An 11,985-nucleotide genomic window follows, 5' to 3' on the forward strand; every position below is an offset into this window, starting at 1 on the left:
TGAAGAAAGCAATAGCAATAAAACTTAACGATCATTATGCTAAGCTAACGGATGGGTCTTGTCCATCACATCATTCTCTAATGATGTGATCCCGTTCATCAAATGACAACACATGTCTATGGTCATGAAACTTAACCAACTTTGATTAACGAGCTAGTCAAGTAGAGGCATACTAGGGACACTCTGTTTTGTCTATGTATTCACACATGTACTAAGTTTCCGGTTAATACAATTCTAGCATGAATAATAAACATTTATCATGATATAAGGAAATATAAATAACAACTTTATTATTTCCTCTAGGGCATATTTCCTTCAACCCCCCCTCCCCCCCATCCTCCAGACTAGCCTCTCCGGACATGTTTTTCCATCCAACGCAGTACACCATCCGCCCGCGGGTTGGTCCGGACGTACATTTTCCTGCAAACCGGGGGGTGGCTTTGCGGGCTTCTGGACTGTTGCCACGCACGCCTCTGACACCTCGGGCCCACCCAAACCCTCACTCGCCCTGCGCCCTTTCCCAACCAAAGTGGTTGCCGCGCATTTATACCGCTCAAGAGCGCCAGCGTCTTATTCATGTCATCCCAGAGTAGAGGCGACCTCTCACATCGCTTTGGCATTCAACAGACACGAAGTCTGAGACACAACGCCCGCCCACCTGCCTGCCGACATTAAACAAGCACCTCGGTCGTGAAATCAATTCCGGCACCCGCATTAACAGACCCCGCCGCTTGGCCTAACCGTCATCCGCTATTTAAACGAGGCCACTCCCGACACAAACCGCACCACACACGTCCTCTCAACATCCTCCTCCCATGCACCCGATCTGCCATGACCATAAGTGGTAATGCGTTGTGGGAGAGCCTCTTAATGGAGTAGAAGCACAAGGTGGCCGCCCTTGCTACCGGCTAGCAGAGCTGGCATGACAGGCGAATAGAGGACGACATGCTGGCCAGCTCCCCGAGGTCCGACGATGAGTCGGCATCAGAGCCCATGCCGGTCCATTTCGGCTTGACCATGAAGTAGGCATAGGCCTACTACAACAATGCCATGGTGGAGGAGCAACAGGCGCCACCACCATTGTCGGCGTTCTGGCAGGCGCAGAAGGAACAATGGTACAACATCTTCCTCCTCGAGCAACACCGGCTGGCAGATGTACAAACCTACGGCAAGTGCATGAGCGAGGAGGCCGTAGCGTCCATGGCGGCAGAGAACACCAACTTCGTCGCAAAGCAGCGAGCAGTGGGCGCTCTATGAGGTCAAATGCACTGATGTCGCTCACAACATGGTCGCGACGCAACCACACGCATAGGCAGCCTAGTAGCCCACTGATATGTCTCCAACGTATCTATAACTTTTGATTGTTCCATGCTGTTATATTATCAATCTTGGATGTTTTATAATCATTTTATATCATTTTTGGGTACTAACCTATTGACATAGTGCCAAGTGCCAGTTGTTGTTTTCTGCATGTTTTTTACATTGCAGGAAATCAATATCAGACGGAGTCCAAACGCAACGAAACTCCACGGAGATTTTTTATGGACCAGAATGAACATAATGGGCCCTGGCTGCGCTTGGGGGTGCCTCGAGGGGGGCACAACCCACCAGGGCACGCCAGAAGGCCCAGACGCGCCCTAGTGGGTTGTGCCCACCTCGGGTGCCCCCGGACCGCCTCTTTGCTCTATAAATACCCCAATATTCCAGAAACCCTAGGGGAGTCGACGAAATATTCATCCAGCCGCCGCAGAGTCCAGAACCACCAGATCGAATCTAGACACCATCTCGGATGGGGTTCACCACCTCCATTGGTGCCTCTCTGATGATGCATGAGTAGTTCTTTCTAGACCTTCGGGTCCGTAGTTAGTAGCTAGATGGCTTCATCTCTCTCTCTCTCTCTCTCTGAATTCTCAATACAATGGTCTCTTGGAGATCCATATCATGTAACCCTTTTGCGGTGTGTTTGTTGGGATTGATGAACTTTGAGTTTATGATCATATCTATCTTTTTATATCCATGAAAGTATTTGAGTTTCTTTGATCTCTTTTATGCATGATCTCTTATAGCCTCGTATTTCTTCTCCGATATTTGGGTTTTGTTTGGCCAATTTGATCTATTTATCTTGCAATGGGAAGAGGTGCTTTGTAGTGGGTTCGATCTTACGGTCCTTGATACCAGTGACAGAAAGGGAAACGACATGTATGTATCGTTGCTACTAAGGATAAAACGATGGAGTCTATCTCTACATAGATAGACCTTGTCTACATCATGTCATCGTTCTTATTGCATTACTCCGTTTTTCCATGAACTTAATACACTAGATGCATGCTGGATAGCAATCGATGTGTGGAGTAATAGTACTAGATGCAGGCAGGAGTCGGTCTACTAATCTTGGACCTGATGCCTATATAATGATCATTGCCTGGATATCGTCATGAGTATTTGAAGTTCTATCAATTTCCCAACGGTAATATGTTCACCCACCGTTTGCTAATTTTCTCGAGAGAAGCCACAAGTGAAACCTACGGCCCCCGGGTCTCTTTCTCATATATTTGCCTTTGCGATCTACTTTTTCCTTTCATTTATTTTTAGATCTATTAAACCAAAAATACAAAAATACCTTGCTGTGTTTTATTTCTATTTATTTTATTTGGCTTTCGATCTACCAATTTACTACAAATTTATCTCACGTCCATTTGCCTATCTTGAGGCGTCGTACCCCAGAAGGGATTGACAACCCCTTTAAGACGTCGGGTTGCGAGGATTTGTTATCTGTGTGCAGGGGCTGTTTACGTTGTGTTGCTTGGTTCTCCTACTGGTTCGATAACCTTGGTTTCATATCTGAGGGAAATACCTACCGCCGCTGTGTTGCATCATCCCTTCCTCTTTGGGGAAATACCGACGTAGCTTCAAGTGACATCAAAAGGAATTTCTGGCGCCTTCGCCGGGGAGGATCTTCAACATATACCAGGTTCCTAATCACAAAAATTATCTCCTTGCAATTTACATTATTTGTCATTTGCCTCTCATTTTCCTCTCCCCCACTTCACAAAAATTTGCCATTTTATTCGCCCTCTTTTCGTTCGCCTTTTTTCTCGTCAGATCTTTTGTTTGCTTGTGTTGACATGTGCCTTCTATATGCTTGCATCTTCGCTTGATAAAAATCTATTGATATGGATTCCCATCCACTTGCTAATCTTTTTAAAAGACCCAATCATGATGAACCAATTGCTAGTGAGTTGCACCAGATTATCTTGATGAAGTTTTGCTTGAGATTCGTGAATCTAAAAATTGTGATGAAAAAATTTATGAAGTGATTCATGATAGCTCCTTGAATGAAAAGCATGATTGCAATAATTTTACTATAAATTTTATTAATGTCAATTGTGCTAATAATATGCAAAACCCCAAGCTTGGGGATGCTAATTTTTCTATGACCACTACTTATTGTAGTGATCATGATTGGGGTGATTCTTCTTATGATCTTGAAAATTTATTTAAGCCTCATGATGAAAATGTTTGCAATAATATTAAAAGTGGGTTTGGAAGAGTGTCAACTTTAGCTAAAAATAATCCCACATAGTTGGAGATTGTTCAACCTTATGATTTTTTTAATAAAAGTGGGTTTGGAGAGGTCATGACTTTATTTCATGATAATCCCACTATTTTGGAAGAGTGTCAACTTTGCATGCATGTGGATCATGAAGAGAAAATTTTATATGATAGTTATATTGTTGATTTTGATTATGATCCTGCATTTAATTATTATGAGAGAGGAAAATATGGTTTTAGAAATTTTCATGTTACTAAATTACCTCTCGCTAGAGATCATTATTATTTCTTTCTTCTTGCTTGCATATCTAGATATTTTGTGTCTTGATAATTTGTTTGCTTATAAAATTCCGATGCATAGGAAGAGAGTTAGAATTAAATGTGTTTGTCACATGTTTATTGATGCTCTCTTTGTGTTTCAATTATTATCTTTCGTGTGAGCATCGTTGAAATCTTAAGCCTATCTTAATGGCTATAAAGAAAGAGCTTGTTGGGAGGCTACCCAATGAATAAAATTCATTTTTGCTTTTTGCTTTCTGTTCTTGAGTGTTAGCACAATTATGCTTCTGTTATGATTGTGTTTTTTATGTTTTAATTAGTGTTTGTGCCAAGTAAAACCTTTAGGGTCTTCTTGGGTGATAGTTGTTTGATCTTGCTGAAAAACAGAAACTTACGCACTCACGAAAATAATTTTCATAAATCACATAAAAGTGCTTTTGCCCTGATTATTTTCGCAGAAGATTAATATGCAAATTACCCTGGTCTTCCTAATTTGGTAGAATTTTTGGAGTTCAAGAAGTTTTCTAAATTGTCAGATTGCTACAGACTGTTCTGTTTTCACAGATTCTGTTTTCTTTGCGTTGTGTGCTTATTTCGATGGCTCTATGGTTTTCTTTGATAAATTTTTGCCATAGAAAAGTTGGAATACAGTATATATAATGCAAAAAAATATGAATTGGTTTGGTACATTACTTATAGTGGTGGTTTGCTTTCTTATACTAACGGATCTCACGAAGGTTTTGGTGAGTTTTGTGTGATTAAAGTTTTCAAGTTTTGGGTTATCTTATGATGGATGAAGGAACAAAAATGATCAACCAACTAAGCTTGGGGATGCCCCGGCATCCCAAGATATTATCCAAAAATGAGCAACCAACTAAGCTTGGGGATGCCCCTGAGTGGCATCCCCTCTTTCTTCTAACGACCATCGGTATTTTACTCGAAGCTATATTTTTATTCGTCACATGATATGTGTTTTGCTTGGAGTGTCTTGTGTGATATGAGTCTTTGCTTGTTTTATTTTGTGTTTTAAGTCTTGATCCCTTGCTGGACACACTTATTTGGGAGAGCCAAAATTATGTCATGACTTGTTAGAATTGCTCTCTATGCTTCACTTAAATTTTTATGAGCAATGGACTTGCTCTAGTGCTTCACTTATATCTTTTTGAGCACGGTGTGCTTAGTATTTTTGAAGAAATGCTCTCTTGCTTCACTTAGATTTATTTGAGAGTTAGTAAAATTTTCAAGAAATTCTCTCTTGCTTCACTTAAATTATTTTGAGAGAAAGAAATTTATTATGCTCATGATCTTCACTTATATTTGTCTGAGCTTATGAAAAGCAACGCATGAAAATTAGTCCCAAAATGATAGATATCCAAGAAGGATATAATAAAACTTTCATGAAGATCATTGGATAAAATAAACTTGATTCTTAGTAATAGTTTTGAGATATGATGATGTGATATGTGAGTTATGTTGATGAGTAATTATGCTTTAGTAAGAATATTGGTGTTAAGGTTTGTGATTCCCTATGCAAGCACGAAAGTCAATAGTTATGCAATGAAATTATATCCTATTATGGTGCATTATTTGGTGTTATTTATGCTTAATTCTTGCTTATGAGATTATTCGTTTCTTGGTTGGTCGCTTCTCAATCTTTTGCTAGCCCTTATTTTGCACCAAGTATGATCTCTACTTGGGCATCCAAAATCCTTTAAACCAGTTTTGCCACATGACTCCACTATATCTACCTATATGCGGTATTCTTTTGCCGTTCTAAGCAAATTTTCATGTGCCATCTCTAATTTTCAAAATAAACTTCTATTTTGTGTGTTTGTTTTGCTCGTGGAGCGGTGAGCGGTGGCTAATATTTTCCATGCTAGATGTGTTATTCTCACGATGAGTGTTTATTCACTTGTCATTGCACGAGAGTAAGGCAAAGGTATTAGGGATGCCCAGTCCCGAAATAAAAAAATGAATTTACTTTATGTTGTCAAATAATAAATTCCTTGGAAAGTGTTGGTATGGAGGGCAACCGTGGATACGACTAGCCATGGAAAGTGAAAGTATGGTAGAAAAAGGAATAAAATTTATTTTCTGTTTGGGAACCGCCTATGATATATCTAGCATGGAAAGTGTTGGGAACTCTAAGTCGTTTTCATTGGTGGGATGGATACACCTCCCAAAATGTTTTTATCTCTAAATTTTTGCTTTGAGCTCTGGCACCTCTACAAATCCCTACTTCCCTCTGCAAAGGGCCATTCTTTTACTTTATGCAATTTTTATTTTGAATTTGAGTCTCCATCTTCTCTTACAAAAGCACCAACTAGGAGGCAATATGATCGTACTTAAGTATTGGGTGTAACTAATATTCGAGCGTGTTTCATGAATGGATCAATGGTTGAGCATGATGGGCTAGGGATAACTTATTTTAGCGTTGATATTTTGAAAGACATGGTTGCTTGTTGATATGCTTGAGTATCTAAATTATTATGTCAAAACTAGACTATTGCTTTGAATCACATAAAAGTCCAAATGTCCATGCTATAAAGAAAATAAATATGATATGACATGTTAGGCAGCATTCCACATCAAAAATTCTGTTTTTATCACTTACCTACTCGAGGAGAGTAGGAGTTAAGCTTGGGGATGCTGATACGTCTCTAACGTATCTATAATTTTTGATTGTTCCATGCTGTGTATATTACCAATTTTGGATTTTTATAATCATTTTATATCATTTTTTGGTACTAATCTATTGACATAGTGCCAAGTGGCAGTTGCTGTTTTCTGCATGTTTTTACATCGCAGGAAATCAATATCAGACGGAGTCCAAACGCAACATAACTCCACGGAGATTTTTGATGGACCAGAAGGAACATAATGGGCCCTGACTGCACTTGGGGGTGCCACGAGGGGGGCACAACCCACCAGGGCGCGCCAGGAGGCCCAGGCGCGCCCTGGTGGGTTGTGCCCACCACGGGTGCCCCCCGGACCGCCTCTTTGCTCTATAAATACCCCAATATTCCAGAAACCCTAGGGGAGTCGATGAAATATTCATCTAGCCGCCGCAGAGTCCAGAACCACTAGATCCAATCTAGACACCATCTCGGATGGGGTTCACCACCTCCATTGGTGCCCCTCTGATGATGCATGAGTAGTTCTTTCTAGACCTTCGGGTACGTAGTTAGTAGCTAGATGGCTTCATCTCTCTCTCTCTCTCTGAATTCTCAATACAATGGTCTCTTGGAGATCCATATCATGTAACTCTTTTGCGGTGTGTTTGTTGGGATCGATGAACTTTGAGTTTATTGTCATATCTATCTTTTTATCCATGAATTATTTGAGTTTCTTTGATCTCTTTTATGCATGATCTCTTATAGCCTCGTATTTCTTCTCCGATATTTGGGTTTTGTTTGGCCAACTTGATCTATTTATCTTGCAATGGGAAGAGGTGCTTTGTAGTGGGTTCGATCTTACGGTGCTTGATCCCAGTGACAGAAAGGGAAACGACACGTATGTATCGTTGCTACTAAGGATAAAACAATGGGGTCTATCTCTACATAGATAGATCTTGTCTACATCATGCCATCGTTCTTATTGCATTACTCCGTTTTTCCATGAACTTAATACACTAGATGCATGCTGGATAGCGGTCGATGTGTGGAGTAATAGTAGTAGATGCAGGCAGGAGTCGGTCTACTAATCTTGGACGTGATGCCTACATAATGATCATTGCCTGGATATCGTCATGAGTATTTGAAGTTCTATCAATTGCCCAACGGTAATTTGTTCACCCACGTTTGCTATTTTTCTCGAGAGAAGCCACTGGTGAAACCTACGGCCCCCGGGTCTCTTTCTCATATTTTTGCCTTTGTGATCTACTTTTTCCTTGCATTTATTTTTCGGTCTATTAAACCAAAAATACAAAAATACCTTGCTGTGTTTTATTTCTGTTTATTTTATTTGGCGTTCGATCTATCAATATACTACAAATTTATCTCACGTCTGTTTGCCTATCTTGAGGCGCCGTACCCCGGAAGGGATTGACAACCCCTTTAACACGTCGGGTTGCGAGGATTTGTTATCTGTGTGCAGGGGTTGTTTACGTTGTGTTGTTTGGTTCTCCTACTGGTTCGATAACCTTGGTTTCATATCTGAGGGAAATACCTACCGCCGCTGTGCTGCATCATCCCTTCCTCTTTGGGGAAATACCGACGTAGCTTCAAGCAACATCACCCACGTGATCGCGGACGAGAATATTGGCAGCCACGTGTCCTTCACACCGCCAACGATGCTTCATTGGCGCCAGTGGCACGACAAGTGTGCTGCACCATCCGTGCCTGTCGTCAACCTCACGTCCACTTGTGACGGACAGGTTCCAGGCTCGGGCGAGGAGGAGTAGTGCATGGGAGGCGGCGGGGCCTCGAGTCCCAAGTGGGCATGTCTGTGTCACATGTCCTACTCTTTCTCGCCAGTGACCGCACCTTCACTTCATGAGTCTCATCCCCGTCGGACATGGACACCGCCAACACTGGAGGGGAGCAACAAGGATACGATCGGCCATTGTAGAGAGAGAGAGAGAGAGAGAGAGAGATGTGTTAGGGAAACTCCAATGTCTCCCATCAAATCGGATAGCCCAAGCGTCTGCGGACAACGGATACTGGGCCCACCATCCAACCCTATGCATGAAAGGCTTGTTGACATTTCAAACCGATATTCAAATAATACAAATTGTAGGAAACCTAACGAAATTTAAGTAAGTTTTTTATATTTACATGCAAACTGGATGAATTCATCTAAAATTAAATAAAAACTACGTGAGGTATAAGAGGCGACCTCATAGGCATGGCGTCCGTGGCCTCTGGCACCTCCGTTGCCACTTCTACTGTCGACATCGTCGTCCTTCCGGCGGCGGATGACTGTCTATGGGTCGCAACAGCCCTGGCTGGCGGTCGTTGCGTGCTCATGGCAAAGTCGCTTAGCCTCATGCAGACGATCGGCCGCGTCAGCTCGTGCTGACGGCAGGCGCAGACTCCGCCCCATGCCGCCCGCCCTTGGCCTTGGCCTTCTCCATGCCAGCAAGGGCAAGGGCACGCTCGGACTCGACCATCCCTATCTTGTAGAGTTGGTCGCTGATCTGGTGTCGATGTCAGGCGAAAATCTACGTGGTGGTCCTGGAAGGATCCTCGGACCAGGCCAACGCGAGGTCCAGGTCGGCGCTTACCCAGCCCGGCACCACGTCCAACCGGGCGAAGGCTGAACGACATGCCAGATTGCACCACTCCAGGCGCTCGTCCTCGGCCGCCGTCTTAGTGTGCGAGGATAAGGCACTGTTGTCACCACGACTAAGGTTGTGAAGGACCCGATCCTACACATTAGCAATTGCAGGGGAGGGCTCCTCCTTCTTCATGGCAGAAGCACGCCATCGGGGCGGGGATGGTGGTGCCACGTTCTTGTCACGACTGAGACGCCCATGTTGGCTGCATGGTGAGGAGGGCGCCTTTTTCTTTATGTAGCATCACGGTGGGTACACCCGCTCCTCCTTGACATAGTGGCATGACAGGAAGTGCGGCTCCTCCTTGACACGCGGCATCGGACAATGGTCACAACGATCGCGCGAGGAGCAGCTCGAGTTGTCACACATACTTCTTGTTGGTCCACGCGGCCTTGGCAAGGAGGGCGGCTATTGCTACTCCGGTATAGGAACTTCGACCGTTCTCAGTGGTGAATTTGACAAAATGTTCAAGGTGAGAGAACCTGATGTGTCTTGGTCAATGACTTGCCTGGTAGTATCTCTTAGCCCCAATGTAGTCCAGACTTCCTGTGCTCGAGAACACGTGAACATGCAATGTTGTATATCTTCCAGCCTGATCGAACACATAGGACACTACAGAGAACATACTATGTGCCTGCCAGAAAGAATACCATAGCATGGTAGATTCCCTTGCAGGCCCTTCCACAGGAAGTGCTTTATTTCCCCAGTAACCGCAAAATCCAGCAATCCTTCCACACTGGATTAAGGCGTAGATCCCCTTGCCCATCAGCTCGCTGCCACCACACTTCATGTTGGTGTTCCAATTCGCGATGATAAGAAGACCGAACAGACAAAGTTCCAGACCGTGTGTAGTTCCATGCAACAAAATCATCAAGACCTTGAGCATTCAAACAGATTTGTAAAATTCTCTGAATGTCCACCGGGGAGAAAACATCTCATAAAAGGACCTCATCCCATTGTCCTGAGTGCGACTGCATTAATTCTTCCACTTTAGATAACATGATGTCACCTCTTGGCGTGGTAACCTTCCTAGAAGGGCTAGAAGGAACCCAAGGATCCTGCCATATATCAATTTGCATCCCATCCCAACTCACCAAATGCGTCCCCTCTGAAATGTTTGTATGCCTGCAACAATGCTTTGCCAAGTGTATGATTATCCAGACTTAGGTCCAACCTTCAAAACATCACCATTAGGATAATATTTTTCTCTCAAAACCTATGCACACTGAGTCAGGATTCTGGATTAGTCGCCAACACTACTTTACCAACATAGCAAGATTAAAGCTGTGAAGATCCCTCAAACCCAATCCCCATTTCTTCTTCGGAATGTATAACTTCCACCATACATGCCAGTGCATTTTATTTTTCTCTTCATTGTCTCCCCACCAAATACCTGCAATTTTATCTTGGTTTGTCTTGCATATTCCTTTTGGTAATTTAAAAACAGATATAACATATGATGGGATAGCTTGAGTAACAGATTTGATCAAGATATATTTTCCTTGCAAAGCTCTGTAAATATTTTCTCTAACTGCAACATTAGTATTGGGACTAAAATAAATGCTAGACCTGGCACTGCTCATTATTTGCCTAGAACTGTTGCAATCTGTCGAGAACTCTCTGCAGCGTACTTGCATTTTGAATATTTTCCTTCAACAAAATTAATGACTCACCTGCCAATAGTAAATGTGAGATAGAAGGTGCATTCCTGCACACTCGTACACGTTCGAGTCCACCTATGTCATCCTCCCAAGCCAGAAGGCTTGAAAGTCCTTCAGAAAAGAGAAAGAATAAATATGGTGATAGTGGGTCACCCTGTTTGAGATCCCTGGTGTGAATAAACTCCTCTATTTTAGTATCATTGAGTTGAATTGCATAGTTCACAGAAGACACACACTCCATAATCAACTACACCCACTGTTCATCAAACCCTATTTTTCCATAATACCCTTCCGGAAGCCCCACTCCACAATATCATGAGCTTTGTTCATGTCCAATTTTATAGCACAATAACCATGGGAGTCATGGGTCTTCTTCCTTATTGTATGAAAACACTCATATGCCGCCAACACATTATCAATGATGAGTCCCCCAGGAACAAAAGCACTTTGAGTTGGTGATATAATTCTAGGCAATATTTTTTTTCAACCTATTAGTGAGCATTTTTTAAATAATATTTGTAAACCACATTGCAAAGACTTATAGTCCTATACTGCGTAATTACCTCACGGGTCACGGCTACCCACTTTCAGAATTAGGACATTTTGTTGAATTCTATCCTTCGGGCACCTTTTTATTATTCATAGCATCAAGAACCTCATCAGTTAACTCTTCTCCTAAGATATGTCAAAACCTTTTGAAAAATACTGCGTGAAGCTCGTCGAGCTCGGGAGCTTTCATACCTCCAATTTGGAACAGAGCTTTATGAACTTCCTCTCGTGAGTAAGAGGATATAAGCAATGCACTCATCGGGCCGGTGACGAGCGGCTTACCAGATGCCAACAGGTCTGCATCAGTATCACCTATGTTAGAATTAAAAAGGTTGTCAAAGTAATCATAAATGAAAGGTTTTGAATTATCATTGGTTTCGACCTAGCCTCCACTATTATTTTTTAGTTTTTTAATCAAGTTCCATTTTGTCTTGGATGACGCAAATTGCTGAAAATACGCGGTGTTGCGATCACCACGGTGAAGCCAGTTGGCCCGTCCTCGTTGCGCCCAATAAATTTCATCTTGCTCGAGGAGATTCTGGATCAATACCACAAGTTCTTTCTGTTTGAAGCTAACATCAGTAGAAAACGATGCAAAGGCTTTTGCCAAGCAGTCTTCACTACCTCCTCCACCGTTTCCTCCGATAGCCACCTAGCCTCAAATTTCAT

Source organism: Aegilops tauschii, chromosome 5 (genome assembly GCF_002575655.3).
Source record: "Aegilops tauschii subsp. strangulata cultivar AL8/78 chromosome 5, Aet v6.0, whole genome shotgun sequence".
Classification (NCBI taxonomy): Eukaryota; Viridiplantae; Streptophyta; class Magnoliopsida; order Poales; family Poaceae; genus Aegilops; species Aegilops tauschii.